Raw genomic sequence first — 16,138 nt, 5'->3', positions numbered from 1 at the left:
GGGGGGTCTAGCTCCAAAATGGTGTCATTTGTGGGGGGTTTCCACTGTTTTGGTACATCAGGAGTTTTCCAAACGCGACATGGTGTCCGATCTCAATTCCAGCCAAAAACGTCAAATGGCGCTGCTTCCCTTCCGAGCTCTGCCATGCGCCCAAATAGTGGTTTATCCCCACATGTGGGGTATCAGCGTACTCAGGACAAATTGCACAATAACTTTTACAGTCCTGTTACCCTTGGAAAAATAAGAATTGAGGGTGAAAAGATCATTTTTGTGGAAAAAATATGATTTTTTAATTGTATGGCTTTATGTTATAAACTTCTGTGAAGCCCATGGGGGTTCAAAGTTCTCACCACACATCTAGATAAGTTCCTTAGGGGGTCTAGTTTCCAAAATGGTGTCATATGTGGGGGGTTTCCACTGTTTTGGTACATCAGGGGTTTTCCAAACGCGACATGGTGTCCGATCTCAATTCCAGCCAAAAACGTCAAATGGCGCTGCTTCCCTTCCGAGCTCTGCCATGCGCCCAAATAGTGGTTTACCCCCACATGTGGCGTATCAGCGTACTCAGGACAAATTGCACAATAACTTTTAGGGTCCTGTTACCCTTGGAAAAATAAGAATTGAGGGTGAAAAGATCATTTTTGTGGAAAAAATATGATTTTTTAATTGTATGGCTTTATGTTATAAACTTCTGTGAAGCCCATGGGGGTTCAAAGTTCTCACCACACATCTAGATAAGTTCCTTAGGGGGTCTAGTTTCCAAAATGGTGTCATTTGTGGGGGGTTTCCACTGTTTTGGTACATCAGGGGTTTTCCAAACGCGACATGGTGTCCGATCTCAATTCCAGCCAAAAACGTCAAATGGCGCTGCTTCCCTTCCGAGCTCTGCCATGCGCCCAAATAGTGGTTTACCCCCACATGTGGGGTATCAGCGTACTCAGGACAAATTACACAATAACTTTTATGGTCCTGTTACCCTTGGGAAAATAAAAATTGGGGTGAAAAGATCATTTTTGTGGAAAAAATATGATTTTTTAATTGTACCGCTGTACGTTATAAACTTCTGTAAAGCCCTTGTGGGTTCAAAGTTCTCACCACATATCTAGATAAGTTCCTTGGGGGGTCTAGTTTCCAAAATGGGGTCACTTGTAGGGGGTTTCCACTGTTTAGGTACATCAGGGGCTCTCCAAACGTGACATGGCGTCCAATCTGAATTCCAGCCAATTTTGCATTGAAAAAGTCAAACGGCGCTCCTTCCATTCTGAGCTCTGCCATGCACCGAAACAGTGGTTCCCCCCACATATCAGGTATCTGCGTACTCAGGACAAATTGCACAATAACTTTTGCAGTCCAATTTCTCCTGTTACCCTTGGTAAAATAAAAAAAATTGAACCTGAAGTATTTTTTTTATGAAAAAAAGTTAGATGTTCATTTTTTTTTAAATATTCAAAAAAATTCCTGTGACACACCTAAAGGGTTAATAAACTTCTTGAATGTGGTTTTGAGCACTTTAAGGGGTGCAGTTTTTAGAATGGTGTCACTTTTGGGTATTTTCTATCATATAGACCCCTCAAAGTGGCTTCAAATGTGATGTGGTCCTAAAAATAAAATGGTGTTGTAAAAATGAGAAATCGCTGGTCAACTTTTAACCCTTATAACTTCCTAACAAAAAAAAATTTTGGTTCCAAAATTGTGCTGATGTAAAGTAAACATGTGGGAAATGTTAGTTATCAAGTTTTTTGTGTGCCGTATCTCTGTGATTTAAGGGCATAAAAATTCAAAGTTGGAAAATTGCGAAATTTTCAAAATTTTCGCCAAATTTCCGTTTTTCTCACAAATAAACGCAAGTTATTTGAATGAAATTTTACCACTAACATGAAGTACAATATGTCACGAGAAAACAATGTCAGAATCCCCGGGATCCATGGAAACGTTCCAGAGTTATGACCTCATAAAGGTACAGTGGTCAGAATTGTAAAAATTGGCCCGGTCATGAACGTGCAAACTACCCTTGGGGGTGAAGGGGTTAATATATGGAGAAAAAAAATGTATATATTGCTAATTTGTGTGTGTGCTCTGAGTGCACTGACTAATCCCATAATGCACAGGGCTAGGTTCTCTGCAATCTGTCAGGCTGGAATGTGTTCTTTCTCCCAGAGTCTCAGATAAGAACAGGAATGTGGGAATGGAGGAAACTGAGAACAAAAGGTAAAGTTACTTTTCTCCCTTTTCATGTATTACCTTCCCGCCGTTATGTTACCTATTGATATATTACCTCCATATACACTGAGATGACAAAAGGTTGGGCTACGTTATATTAGGTATATTAGGAATAAAACTTGCCCTGGTAGTATCGTGAGCTTTATACGCCTGGTTTACGGGGGAAGGGTAAGATGATTTATCTCTTCTTGACTGTTTTTTCTTCTTGAACTTCATGTATGTATAGAGAAAAATGATGTTGGCCCCTTTATATGAAGCCTTTGATACATTCTTATTTTATTCAAAATATTTTTATATTTTCTCTTTTTATGTTTTTATGTATTGTTATTGAATCAATTTTGAAACAGTTCAACTTTAGAATTAGCCCACATTTTTTTTTTAGCTTTTTCCAAAAGTTGCAAAATCCACATAACTTTATTAACAAGTACTCCCAGATATGATGTGGTCTATATAACATTGTACACTTTGGATAGGGGCTCTTTAAAACCTGTGTGACTAATCCAGCTTGTGTAAAACAGCAGGAATTTTAATCCTATTATTGACTTTTCTCAATTTTTGTTTTCAATTCTATTTTCTTTAGTGTGAAACGTTGAAGGCTAATTGATGTAAATTATACATAATGCAAAACCCTTTTCCCTTGAATTCTAAATTACAAGGATCAAAAATGAACAACGGTCCCATGTTTTTACATACGAGAACAACTAAGTAAGGTCTAAGGCTCATTCAGACTTCTGTGTTTCTTCACATACCCCCCAAAAATAGTACAGGTGTCATGAATGTTTTGGATCCAAGTGTCATCAGTGTATGGTCAGTGTGTCATCAGTGCTTTTCACTTATGGATATATAAATAAAGGATACAGCTTCTATCCTATGCAATGTTAAAGGGCTTGTCTGGTATAAAACAACAAGTCTGCAGTCACTTCATGTGACTGCAGACTTGTGAATAGTCACATCGCGTGCACTGCGCACTGTGAGGATTCATCAGTGCAGGCACCGGCAGTAAGCGATCATGTGACAACAAGTATGAGATTTGCATACTACCAGACATATTTCGACTAGTCTGTATGCAGCCTAGCTCAATACCATTGCATTGACCAAGGCCAGACAGTCTAGTTGGCATATGACCGCAGGTATTCAAATCAAATACTTGCAGTCACGCCTCCTCTTCTCCCGAAGCCGAACCGGAGAATCCTCACAGCATGCAGTGTGAGTGATGTGAGGATTCACAAGTCTGCAGTCATATAGAATGAATGCAGACTTGTAGTTTTAGACCAGACAACACTTTTAATCCCAAACAGCACACTTATTGTGCACTAATACCAAGGACCCATAGACTTGTATAGGCAAAATTGAAGTAAAATTGAAAATGCCTTAGAGATTTTTGCACAGACACACAGTCTGCAAACAAACATGGACATATCTTTTCAGGGCTTTATATTTTCTTTTCCCTATTTATACTGGAAAGATTGTAGGCATATAACTATATACCTAATTTAAAATGTGCAAGGCGTGCGGTAAGGGACGGGTAACTTGACATACTGCTGATGGTGCATGCAAAGTCTGAAATTGCACCTGCTGTGGGAGCACAATATGCTCATCCACGAGACCTAGCTTGTTGTCCCACTTTGCAGGGGGATGCTGGACAACACGCTTGAAGCCTGTAAAGTGCGAACAGGTGGTTGGTTGTATGGAAGATAATGCTTCCAGTATGTTTCCCAGCACCACCACCTATCTTCCACATGGTCCATCTCACTAGCAAAGAGTCTAGACCACATAATCCTCACCCTGATTCTCCTTCCTCCCAATATGGCGAGTCCCAGGAGACAAGTGATCCCACACTTAGATACTCCTAGGAGCACTTTACATTTACATCTAATAATTCTGGCCTCTGACCCTGCACATTTCAAAAGGGACATGAGCAGCTTGAGTATAGTGATGCCCAAATATTTGAGTAGTCATGGTCAGAAGATGATGGTGGAGAACGGCAGTTAGTTTCTCAAGTGGTAGATTATGATGAGACAGTTGCCAATAAGTGGTTTTGCTAAGTTAACAAACCAGGAGGACCAGAGTGTGAAAGTGGAAGACAAAGTGCTAGACGATGAAGTCATTGACCCAACCTGGGAAGGTGCCGCCATGCAGAGCGAGGCCAGCAGTGCAGATGGGGAGGGATCTGCATCACATCAACAGGCAGGAGGAGACAATGAGGTGACCAGAAGGAGAAGGCTGGCAACTGTTCCCCAGAGTACCCACACACAAGTTCCCAAGCCAAGGGTTAAGTGTTCCCCAGTTTGGCGCTTTTTTAAAGACAGTTCAGATGATAAAGGAATAGTAATTTGCAACCTGTGCTGTACCAAAATCAGCAAGGGCCTTACCACTACCAGCCTTACTACCACCAACATACTCAGGCACATGTAATCAAAGCAATCGACTAGGTGAGTTGAACGCTTGGTTCCATAATCCGCTTCTGCAGGTGATGCCATCGGTCTCTTCAAAATTTGATACATTGCAAGGGTTATGTCTTGAGGAGAAAATGTGGCAATGTGGGTACCAGCATCTGATGTTCATGAGATCAGATTGGTCCGGTCTTTTCACACTTTACTTCTAGATAAACATGGTCCTAATGTTCCGGAGGTCTCATTTATGAAGGGGTACTGACACAGAGATACCGCAACAGAGTGGGGCCAGAAGATAGTGGCATCTGGTTACACGAACTTCTGCACTGATTACAACTGCTTCTGCATCCTACTAAACAGTGCAGGTTTTTCCTTGCTCTGTCAATGTAAGGGTTAGTCAGTTGTTGATCTCCTTTAGCTCTCCATCCTGAATTGTCTCAGCTGTTTTGTGTTGGCCACTTCCCTCTGATATATATGCTCGCCACTGACATTTGGGAATTGCCAGCGATAGTTCACACTTCCTGGTTTAGTGTTGAAGGAGAACTTCAGAGTTTGGAGTAGGCAGTTGGAGAGTTTTTTAGGAGATTTTTGGGTGGAGTTGGTTGCATGTTTATGCTTATCTTCTCCCAACTGGTTTCATCCTTCCTATTTCTCCTGTTTTCCAATTTGTTGTTTTGTGAGTGTATCTGTATGATTGTAGTTTTCTTTTATCCGTGTATGTTTACCACTGTCACTAATACCTAAAATGTCCTTTATAAATATCTATTTTTACAACCTTAGCACTTTGAAAATTTGCTATTTTATAAAATAGACTTCACTTCTTACTGTACAGCTAATCCTTAAATGTGCTTCTACTTCACTTCTTGCAAGATATCGTTTGACAGAATCCACATTCCCAGCAGCATCAATCAACCTGCCTGGAACAGGACATCAGAGGCTGTACTAAAGTCACTTACCACAGTTTCTTTCCTTGCTGGTGATAGAAGCAGTGTAAGTGATATCAGCGCTGCCCCACAGCTTTTACCACTGACCTCATAAAAATCAGCAGCAAAGGGCAGTGATACAAGCAGGATGAGTGAAATCAGTGCCACCCACTGATAATGAATCGTTTAAGGGAAGTGACAGATGTAAATACTTATGTCCCCCCAAAAAATTGAGAAAAGTATTCAAGGTGTGATACCTTTATTGGCTAACCAGAGAAATTATATTTGCAAGCAAGCTTTCAGGGCTCAAAAGGCCCTTTCATCAGGGTAGATTACAAGTGAATTACTGAGAAAAGATGGCAACATTTAAATAGGAATTACAACAGGACATGAGATGATGCTAGCTATAGACAGGCCAAGGAAATCAAATTAAGGTTTTTGTTACACATGCAGATGAGGACCAAATGTTCTATTAGAGATCTGAAGACCTTCTTGTGGAGGTGTGAACTGTGTTCATGTAATGAGTCATGAACCCAGGTGTCAAATTCAGTCCTATTGTTAGCGATTGGAACATATTTATAAATTTAAACTCCCAAATCTTCCTTTCTCTGTCACTATTAAAATGACCTTTCAATATTAGGAGTTTTAGATCTGCCAAGCTGTGTCCAGGTCTAGAGAAGTGTATCCCTACAGGTGTGTCCAGCTCATTTTTTATCGTATGTCTATGCAGATTCATCCTTGTTTGTAGTTTTTGCTTAGTTTCCCCGATGTATGTCCCTGCATTGCACCTTGTACACTGTATCATGTACACGAAATTGGAGGATGTACATGAAAAAGAGTCCATGATCTTAGAGTCCTGATTTGTGTTTGGTATGGGGACTTTATCTGTTGGTGATATGTGGGTGCAGGTCTTGCATTTCTTACTGTTACAGGGGACTGCGCCTGTCTCTGAAGGTGATGCGAGGGTACTTCTGACAAGGATATTCCTTAGGTTGCGAGGCCATTTGTAGGAGAGCAGTGGCAGTTCCGAGAATATTGCTTTCAGTCTGTGGTCTCTGTGGAATATGGGTTGGAGGTCAGCGTATCAGAACACCTCTTTAACCCTTTCACCTCCCAGCCTGTTTTCACCTTCCTGACCAGCCAATTTTTACAATTTTGACCACTGTCAATTTATGAGGTAATAACTCATATCCCAGTGATTCTGAGACTAACTAACTAACAGTAGCAGTGGAGCGTTCCTACGATGTTCCTAGACGCCTCGTCACCGCCGGAGGACTACATAAACCTAAAGCAAGAAAAGGGAAAACTAACAGTCCCAGAGCAGACCCCAAAGGAATAGACAGCCCCCACACATGAATTGACAGTGAAGCAAGATGAAAACACAAACACAGGCAGGAAAATAGGCTGAGCAAATGATGGGGCCCAACTGGCTATAAAGAACAGGAAAGGAAAGACACTGTCTGCAATCTGCCAAAAAACCCTACAAAATAATGTCCAACACTTCTGATAACAAAATTAACCCTGAAGTCACTAGACTTCTCCCACTATATCAGTACTCTGAAATATTCTGAGACAGAGCAAAAAGAGGCCAATCTAATAAGGGACTAAAAAGCAAATTGGCAAATACAGATAAATAATAGTGGAAATTCAGCACAGCCCAGCCGGGGCTGGCTGAACACACAAAAAACTGAATAGACCAACAAAATCAAGTGTGAACATTACCAAAAACACTTAGCTTTGAGAAGGCTGGAACAGAGCTGAAAACCAAGACCTGAGCAGCCTGAAGAAATCACCAGCACTGACTTAGGGCGTCGGCAGTCTTAAATCCAATCTAAGATTCCTGAGGTCCAATCGTCATCATCACCATCAGGTGGTAGATCTCCACTGACCAAATCAGCCTCACCACCTCCTGTCACCACCAGAGGGAGTCTGGAAGGCAAACTCACCACTCGGGGACCAGAGAATGAACTCACAACAGTAACCCCCCCTTGAGGAGGGATCACCGAACCCTCATCCACGCCACCAGGCCGATCAGGATGGGTCCGGTGAAAAGCACGAACCAATTTATTGGCATGAATATCAGAGGCAGAGACCCAAGAATTATCCTCCTGGCCAAAACCCTTCCATTTGACCAAATACTGGAGTCTCCGTCTAACCAAACGAGAATCCAATATTTTCTCTACCTCATATTCCATATTGCCTTTAACCAATACAGGGTCAGGAGGTGCTGCCATAGGAACCACTGGCTCAACAAACCTCTTCAACAGTGATTTATGAAATACATTATGAATCTTGAACGTAACTGGAAGAGCCAATCGAAAAGAAACAGGATTAAGAATCTCCAGAATTTTATAAGGTCCAATAAATCTTGGCTTAAATTTTGGAGATGCAACCTTTATAGGAATATTCTTAGACGACAACCAGACCATATCACCCACATTAAACTGGGGACCAATGGTCCTACGTCGGTTGGAAAATCGCTGGCCTTTTCCCGAGAGAGTGACAACTTATCCACTACTTGGTGCCATATCTGCTGCATTCGCTCAACCACAGTATCCACACCTGGGCAGGACGAAGATTCCACTTGCCCTGAAGAGAATCGAGGATGAAACCCAAAGTTACAGAAAAAGGGTGACATCAAAGTGGCAGAACTAGCTCTATTGTTCAGCATGAATTCGGCCAAGGGCAAAAATGAAACCCAATCATCCTGATCAGCAGATATAAAACATCTTAAATAAGACTCCAAGGTCTGGTTTGTTCTCTCAGTCTGCCCATTAGTCTGGGGATGAAACGCGGAGGAGAAGGATAACTGAATTCCCAGACTGGAACAAAAGGCTTTCCAAAAACTGGAAACAAACTGGACTCCTCTATCTGACACAATGTTCTCAGGAATCCCATGCAACCGAACCACCTGTTGTAAAAACAAGGGCACCAACTCAGCGGAAGAAGGCAACTTTGGGAGTGGTACAAGATGGACCATCTTCGAAAATCTATCACAAATCACCCAGATCACAGTCATTCTCTGAGAGACAGGAAGATCAGAAATATAATCCATTGAGATATGGGTCCATGGTCTCTTGGGCAACGGCAGAGGCATCAGCAACCCACCAGAACGAGAGCAGGATTTAGACCGAGAACAAGTCCCACAGGACTGCACAAAATTCCTGACAACACGAGATAAGGCTGGCCACCAAAAAGACCGACTCACCAAATCTCTGGTACCAAAAATACCTGGATGACCAGCCAATATAGAGCAATGAACTTCAGACATCATTCTCTTCCTCCACTGGTCAGGAACATACAATTTTCCCATAGGACAACGCTCAGGTTTATCCTCCTGAAATTCCTCCAGGGTGCATCTCAAATCGGGCGAAATGACAGAAAGAACTACCCCCTCAACTACCCCCTCACCTAGGATGGTAGTAGACTCGGTCACATTAAGAGAATCAGCAAAGAAACTCCTAGAAAGAGCGTCTGCCTTAACATTCTTAGTGCCTGGAAGAAAAGAGACCACAAAATTAAAACGCGTGAAAAACAAGGCCCATCTAGCCTGTCTAGGATTCAAGTATTTGGCCGACTCCAGATAAATCAAATTCTTGTAATCGGTGAGGACCACAACTTGATGTCTAGCTCCCTCCAACCAATGTCTCCACTCCTCAAATGCCCACTTCATGGCCAACAATTCCCGATTGCCCACGTCATAATTGCGTTCAGATGGGGAGAACTTACGAGAAAATAAGGCACAAGGATTTATCTTAGAAGTCACAGGGTCTTTTTGGGACAAAACAGCTCCTGCACCAATCTCAGAAGCATCTACCTCCACCTGAAATGGAAGTGAGACATCAGGTCGCCGTAAAACTGGAGCTGAAGTCAATCTCTGCTTAAGCTCCTGAAATGCTGAGACAGCCTCAAGAGACCAATTCAGCACATCGGCGCCCTTCTTGGTCAGATCAGTCAGTGGTTTGACATTACCAGAAAAATTACCTATAAATTTACGATAGAAATTAGCAAAACCCAAAAACTTCTGGAGAGCCTTCAAAGAAGTAGGCTGAACCCAATCATAAATGGCCTGTACCTTGGCCGGGTCCATTTCAATAGTCGACGGAGACAAGATAAATCCCAAAAATGAAATCCTCTGTACACCAAAGAGGCATTTCGATCCCTTAACAAACAGGGAATTCTCCCTCAAAATCCGGAACACAGTCCGAACATGTTCCACATGAGAATCCCAGTCACTGGAAAAGATCAGAATATCATCCAAATAGATGATCAAAAACTTAGCCACAAAGTCCCGGAAAATATCATTCATGAAGGATTGGAAGACAGAAGGGGCATTAGTGAGCCCAAAAGGCATCACCAGGCACTCAAAAAGTCCCTCCGGAGTATTAAACGCCATCTTCCATTCATCCCCTTGCTTGATGCGAATAAGATTATACGCCCCCCTGAGGTCAAGCTTAGTAAACCAGCAGGCACTCTTAACTCTGGAGAATAAATCAGACATCAGAGATAACGGGTACTGATATTTAACCGTCATCTTGTTAAGGGAACGATAATCAATACACGGTCTTAATGAACCATCTTTCTTGGCCACAAAAAAAACAGCACCTAAAGGTGACGAGGATGGTCTAATATGACCCTTCTCCAACGACTCCTTAATATAGGATCGCATAGCATCATGTTCGGGTACTGATAAGTTGAAAAGCCGACCCTTGGGAAATTTACACTCAGGCATCAACTCAATTGCACAGTCATAACTCCTATGAGGGGGCAAAGACGCAGACTTACTCTCACTAAATACATCAGAAAAATCGGCCAGATAATCAGGAATATCATGAGACTGAGGAGAGGTGGAGAAAACAGGAGCGTCTCTAAGAACACACTGACAGCCCCAACTCACCACAGACCCAGATTTCCAATCCAAAACTGGATTATGAGCCTGCAACCATGGAAAACCCAGAACAATAGTATCATGCAAATTATGCAGCACCATAAATGTACAATTTTCTTGGTGGTCTGGGGCAACTCGCATTATCACCTGGGTCAAAAACTGAGGTTTATTCTCCTCCAAAGGAGTAGCATCAATACCCCTCAAAGGAATAGGCATCCGCAGAGGCGTCATGGACAAACCACAACGTTTAGCAAAGTCCAAATCCATCAGATTCAACGCGGCTCCAGAATCCACAAAAGCTTTAGTGGAAAACGTGGATAAGGAGCAGATCAGAGTAATTGCCAAAAGAAACTTAGATTGTACACCACCTACAGCAAATGTGTGTGCAAAACGTTTCTCTCGTTTAGGGCAGACAGAAATAGTATGAGAGGTGTCTCCACAGAAAAAATACAGCTTATTACGCCTTCTAAACTCCTGACGTTGCGACCTAGACAAAACCCCATCACATCACATTGCATAGGTTCAGACATTTGTTCAAAAGGTGGCAGCGCCTGCCGTGTAGTTTTACGTTCACGTAAACGCCGATCAACTTGAATGGCTAATGACATAGAATTATCCAGACCAGAGGGAACAGGAAATCCCACCATAACATATTTTACGGTGTCTGACAAACCCTTCCGAAAGAGAGCTGCCAATGCACTATCATTCCATATAGTAAGGACCGCCCACTTTTGGAATTTTTGACAGAATAACTCTGCAGAATCCTGACCCTGGCTTAATGCCAACAGGGATCTTTCAGCTTGATCAACAGCATTAGGTTCATCATACAACAACCCCAAGGCTTGAAAAAATGCATCCACATTAGTCAAAATAGGATTTTCAGGGGTCAGAGAAAAAGTCCAATCCTGGGGATCGCCGCGCAGCAAGGAGATGACAATTTTAACCTGCTGCACAGAGCTCCCCGATGAATTAGGCTTCAAGGCAAGAAATAATTTACAATTATTCTTAAAATTCAGAAATTTAGACCGATCCACAGAAAACACATCAGGAGTAGGAATCTTAGGTTCAGCAGCATGTGACTGAATGAGGTACGTGGAAATTCCCTGCACTTCAGCAGCAAGTTGCTCCACACGATCAGACAATTGCTTAATCTCCATTAGGATCAAAAAAAAAAATCCTCCTACGGCCCCAGAAAAAAAGAGGAAAAAGTCTAAAAAAAAAAAAAATTCTTACACTTTTTTTTCTTTTCCTTTTAAAACAATTTTTCCCTGCTTTTGAGTACCCTAGAATCTGCGGTATGGCTGGTGATTCTGTTATGAATGGGTCACTGAGGAGGAACAACAAAAAGCTAAGTCCCAGAAAACCAGAGAGGTTGGTAACTATGCAGATTGCTGATCCCTGATCTTAACCACACAACTAACAGTAGCAGTGGAGCATTCCTACGATGTTCCTAGATGCCTCGTCACCGCCAGAGGACTACATAAACCTAAAGCAAGAAAAGGGAAAACTAACTGCCCCAGAGCAGACCCCAAAGGAATAGACAGCCCCCACACATGTATTGACGGTGAAGCAAGATGAAAACACAAACACAGGCAGGAAAGGAAAATAGGCTGAGCAAACGATGGGGTCCAACTAGCTATAAAGAACAGGAAAGGAAAGACACTGTCTGCAATCTGCCAAAAAACCCTACAAAATAATGTCCAACACTTCTGATAACAAAATTAACCCTGAAGTCACTAGACTTCTCCCACTATATCAGTACTCTGAAATATTCTGAGACAGAGCAAAAAGAGGCCAATCTAATAAGGGACTAAAAAGCAAATTGGCAAATACAGATAAATAATAGTGGAAATTCAGCACAGCCCAGCCGGGGCTGGCTGAACACACAAAAAACTGAATAGACCAACAAAATCAAGTGTGAACATTACCAAAAACACTTAGCTTTGAGATGGCTGGAACAGAGCTGAAAACCAAGACCTGAGCAGCCTGAAGAAATCACCAGCACTGACTTAGGGCGTCGGCAGTCTTAAATCCAATCTAAGATTCCTGAGGTCCAATCGTCATCATCACCATCAGGTGGTAGATCTCCACTGACCAAAACAGCCTCACCACCTCCTGTCACCACCAGAGGGAGTCTGGAAGGCGAACTCACCACTGGTGGACCAGAGAATGAACTCACAACAGGAGTCCTCGTAGGAGGGGTCGGAGGAGGGTGGTGGTTCCCTCTGTGAATGTTGGGGGTGTGAGTGTGTGGACACAGGGGGACACCTCTGTTGCCAGTTCCTTGAAGAGTTCACCATCTTGTGGCAAACAAGTGTGTGTCAATAAACGTTCAGGTCCGGACCTGTGTGTGAACTAATATGTGTGGGTCTCCACTAAAAACATCCAGTGGAAGTGTGCTGCTGGGGTCTGGAGTTCTCAGGTGATTGGGGCATATTGGGTGTTGGCCATTCTCGGCGCGGGGACTTACCAGCTGGAGTTACCCCCAGTAATGCCCATTCACAACTTGTTCCCCAGGTTGGCCCTCTGGAGATTTGTGGTGCCTCCAAAGCATACATTGTCACTTCCATCTGCCATGTTTGCCATAGACCAGAGAGTCAGGTGGTTGCTGAGGTGAACTCTGGTGGATCTATGCCTCCTCATGATAGGTGGTTTTCCGAACTATGCCTCCTCACGGTAGGTGGTTTTCCAGTGAGGTGCAGTGTGGAGGGTCCAGAGGCCCCTCATTGTAAGGGGGGTACTGTCGCGATCCATTTCTGGATCTGTGTCAGTTTGGGCTGCTCTGATTTAAACTTTTTTCCTTTTGGGCCATCGGGGGTTAATGTCAGTTTTTGCCCCCGGTGGCCGCTGGTGTTACTGCATGTTTTGATAGTCTGTGGATGCAGCTGGTGACCACTCCCCCCTTCCTATATAAGGTCATCTGGTACACCAGCTGACTATTGGTAATAGCAGGTCCTTTGCAAACCAACCTTTGAGAAGAGAGGAGCTATCTGGAGCAATGCATTTTGCAGCCTATCTGGAGCAGTGGTGTGTCTGTTGAAAGCTAAGTTGTTTGTTTTTCCCTGTCCGTTATTTTCCCTTGTGTTGTATTAGTGCAGCGGTGGGACCAGTGTCTGCACTTGCCAATTCCCTACTGAGGGATAGGTGCAGGATGAGTGAGGGCTGAGGTATCCTGGTCGGCGATGGTTTGAAAGAAGCCATATAGGGACATCAGGCTAGTTCAGGGACACAGCCTCAGGAGAGTGCAGGAGGTGTCCCTTTCCCCGGTCCCTATTGCAGGGCCCACCGTTGCAATTGTGTCCCCGGTGTCCCCTTGTCTTGGTTGTTTTAGTGACCGACCGTTCGTCGGGTCGCGTCACGCAGGGCCAGTCACATCGTGACAAGTAAGAACAGAAAATGGACCATACAATTGTTGTGCAATTTTTCCTAAGTAAACCAATAAGCTACAGAAGGGAAGATAAGTATTTGACACTCTGACGATTTTGGAAGTTTTCCCACCTATAAAGAATAGAGAGGTCTGTAATTTTTATCCTAGGTACATTTCAACTGTGAGAGCCAGATTCAAAAAATTAAAAAAAAGAAAAGAAAATCACATTGTATGATTTTTAAATAATTAAATTGCATTTTATTGCATGAAATAAGTATTTGATCACCTACCAATTAGCAATAATTATGGCTCTCATAAACCTGTTAGTTTTTCTTTAAAAAGCAATCCTGCTCTTCACTCATTACCTGTATTACAGTAAGTGCACCTGTGTGAACTTATTACCTGTATAAAAGACACCTGTCCACACACTCAATCAATCACACTCCAACCTCTCAACCATGGCCAAGAGCAAAGAGCTGTCTAAGAACACCAGGGTACAAAATTGTAGACCTGCACAAGGCTGGGATGGGCTACAGAACAATGGGCAAGCAGCTTGGTGAGAAGGCAAAATGTCATGCTGCAGCTATGCAGGGAGCTGCAAGCTCCACTAAATGGTAAGAGAGTGGAAGCAGGACAGCACGTCTGCAAGAGCAGACCTGCAGCGCTGCAGTGAGGCAACCACCAGGTGGCAGCAAAGTAGTCAAACAAGCCGAGTCAAAACCTAGACTGTCATGCAGTACAAATGGAAAAAATAAGCACAGAGTCAGCAGCGCACCAGAGGGTCAATACCAGTCCAAAGCAGAAGTACCAGAAGCAAGAGACAAAGTCAGGTCAGAGTCAAAGCCGAGACAAACACCGGGAAATCCAAAAACAAAGGAAAACACTACGACAGGATGGGCAGAGAGGACGGAACAGACACGGGCAAAGTCAGAAAGCACAGCAGGACAAATCAGGGTACTACCAGAGTCAGATACACACACTGTAGGCAGAAAACAAAACTGACATCGCCTGCAGGATGCAGCGGGGAGAAATATCTAACCTGAAACCAAAACGAGGCAAGGGAAAGTTAACCCCTGACATGACCAGCCTGGGAAGAGGGGCAGACAGGACTCAACACCCAGTCTGGATCATGACAGTACCCTCCTCTCAAGGGGGGGTGACCGAACCCCCCCGGTTTCTAAGGATAACATGCATGAAACTCTTGAACCAGATGATCAGCATGGATGGATCGCGCTGGAACCCAAGATCGATCCTCAGGACCTTAACCCCTCCAATGGACCAAGAACTGAAGTGAACTGCGAACCCTCCGAGAATCGACAATTCGTTGAACTTCATACTCAGTTTGACCACTCACAGAGACAGGAGGCAAAGGGGATGGAGACCCAGCAGAGGAAGGTACACATGGTTTAAGAAGGGACTTGTGGAATACATTGGGGATCCAAAGCAACAGAGGTAAGTGTAAATGGAAGGCACTGGGTTGACAACCTCAATGGTCTCGTAAGGACCAGTAAACTTAGGACCCAGCTTAACGGAAGTAACCTTCAACGTATGTTCCTGGTAGACAACCACACCTTGTCTCCCACCAGCAACTTAGCATCGCTTATCAGCAAAATGTTTTTGCTTGCCTTGATCCACCCTGTTCTTCTGAACCTCCCTCCACACCTCCTCCAACCATCAGCCCCAGGAAACCCCAAATCAGCCTGGAAAATTCACCAAAATGGGGTGAAAACTGTAGTTACAGAAGAACGGAGAGGAACAAGTAGACTGATTAACCTGATTATTACATGCAAACTCAGCCACCGGCAGGGAGGAGAACCAATCATCTTGCCGAGATGTGGCAAGACACCGCAAAATTTGTTCAAGTGACTGGCTGGTCCGTCTGCCTGTTGATTTCAGGATGGTAGGCCGAGGAGGTCAAGTCAATTCCCAATCTCTTATAAAATGCTCTCCAGAACTTGGACATAAAATGTACCTCTCTATCAGACACCAAATTCAGAGGCACATCATGCAACTGCACAACATGCTAAATAAATAACTTGGATAAAGTTTCCGCATTAGGTAGTCCTGCCAATGGTACAAAATGCGCTTATTTACTAAATATGTCAACCACCACCCAAACCATAGTCTTGCCATTGGAATGAGGGAGATCCGTGATAAAATCCATGGACAAATGAGTCCATGGTCTATCCGGACTTGGCAATGGCACCAATTCGCTGGCCGGCCAGTTATGGGAGCTTTTAGCATGGGGACATGTATCACAAGCAGACACAAATATGGTGATATCAGAAGACATGGAGGACCACCAGAACAGTCTAGCAATAGCTCTCTGGGTAGCCGAGACTCCTGG

The 16,138-nt window shown here is 43.5% G+C and overlaps 1 protein-coding gene across 1 annotated transcript in view; it reads left to right on the top strand.

Annotated features, from left to right (window-relative positions):
• Window positions 1-2,160: 2,160 nt before the first annotated feature.
• Window positions 2,161-16,138, top strand: part of TMEM98 (transmembrane protein 98) — a 110,928-nt gene continuing 96,950 nt past the window's right edge. The window contains exon 1 of the mRNA XM_073572734.1: window positions 2,161-2,208. The gene's annotated coding sequence lies outside the window, so the exon portion shown is untranslated. The remainder of the gene's footprint in view (window positions 2,209-16,138) is intronic.

The sequence above is a fragment of the Dendrobates tinctorius genome, unplaced genomic scaffold, assembly GCF_039654945.1.
Source record: "Dendrobates tinctorius isolate UK_male_01 unplaced genomic scaffold, ASM3965494v1 ptg000032l, whole genome shotgun sequence".
Lineage (NCBI taxonomy): Eukaryota > Metazoa > Chordata > Amphibia > Anura > Dendrobatidae > Dendrobates > Dendrobates tinctorius.
The sequence above is the reverse complement of the archived record's forward strand: the minus strand, read 5'-3'. Positions and strand labels throughout refer to the sequence as shown.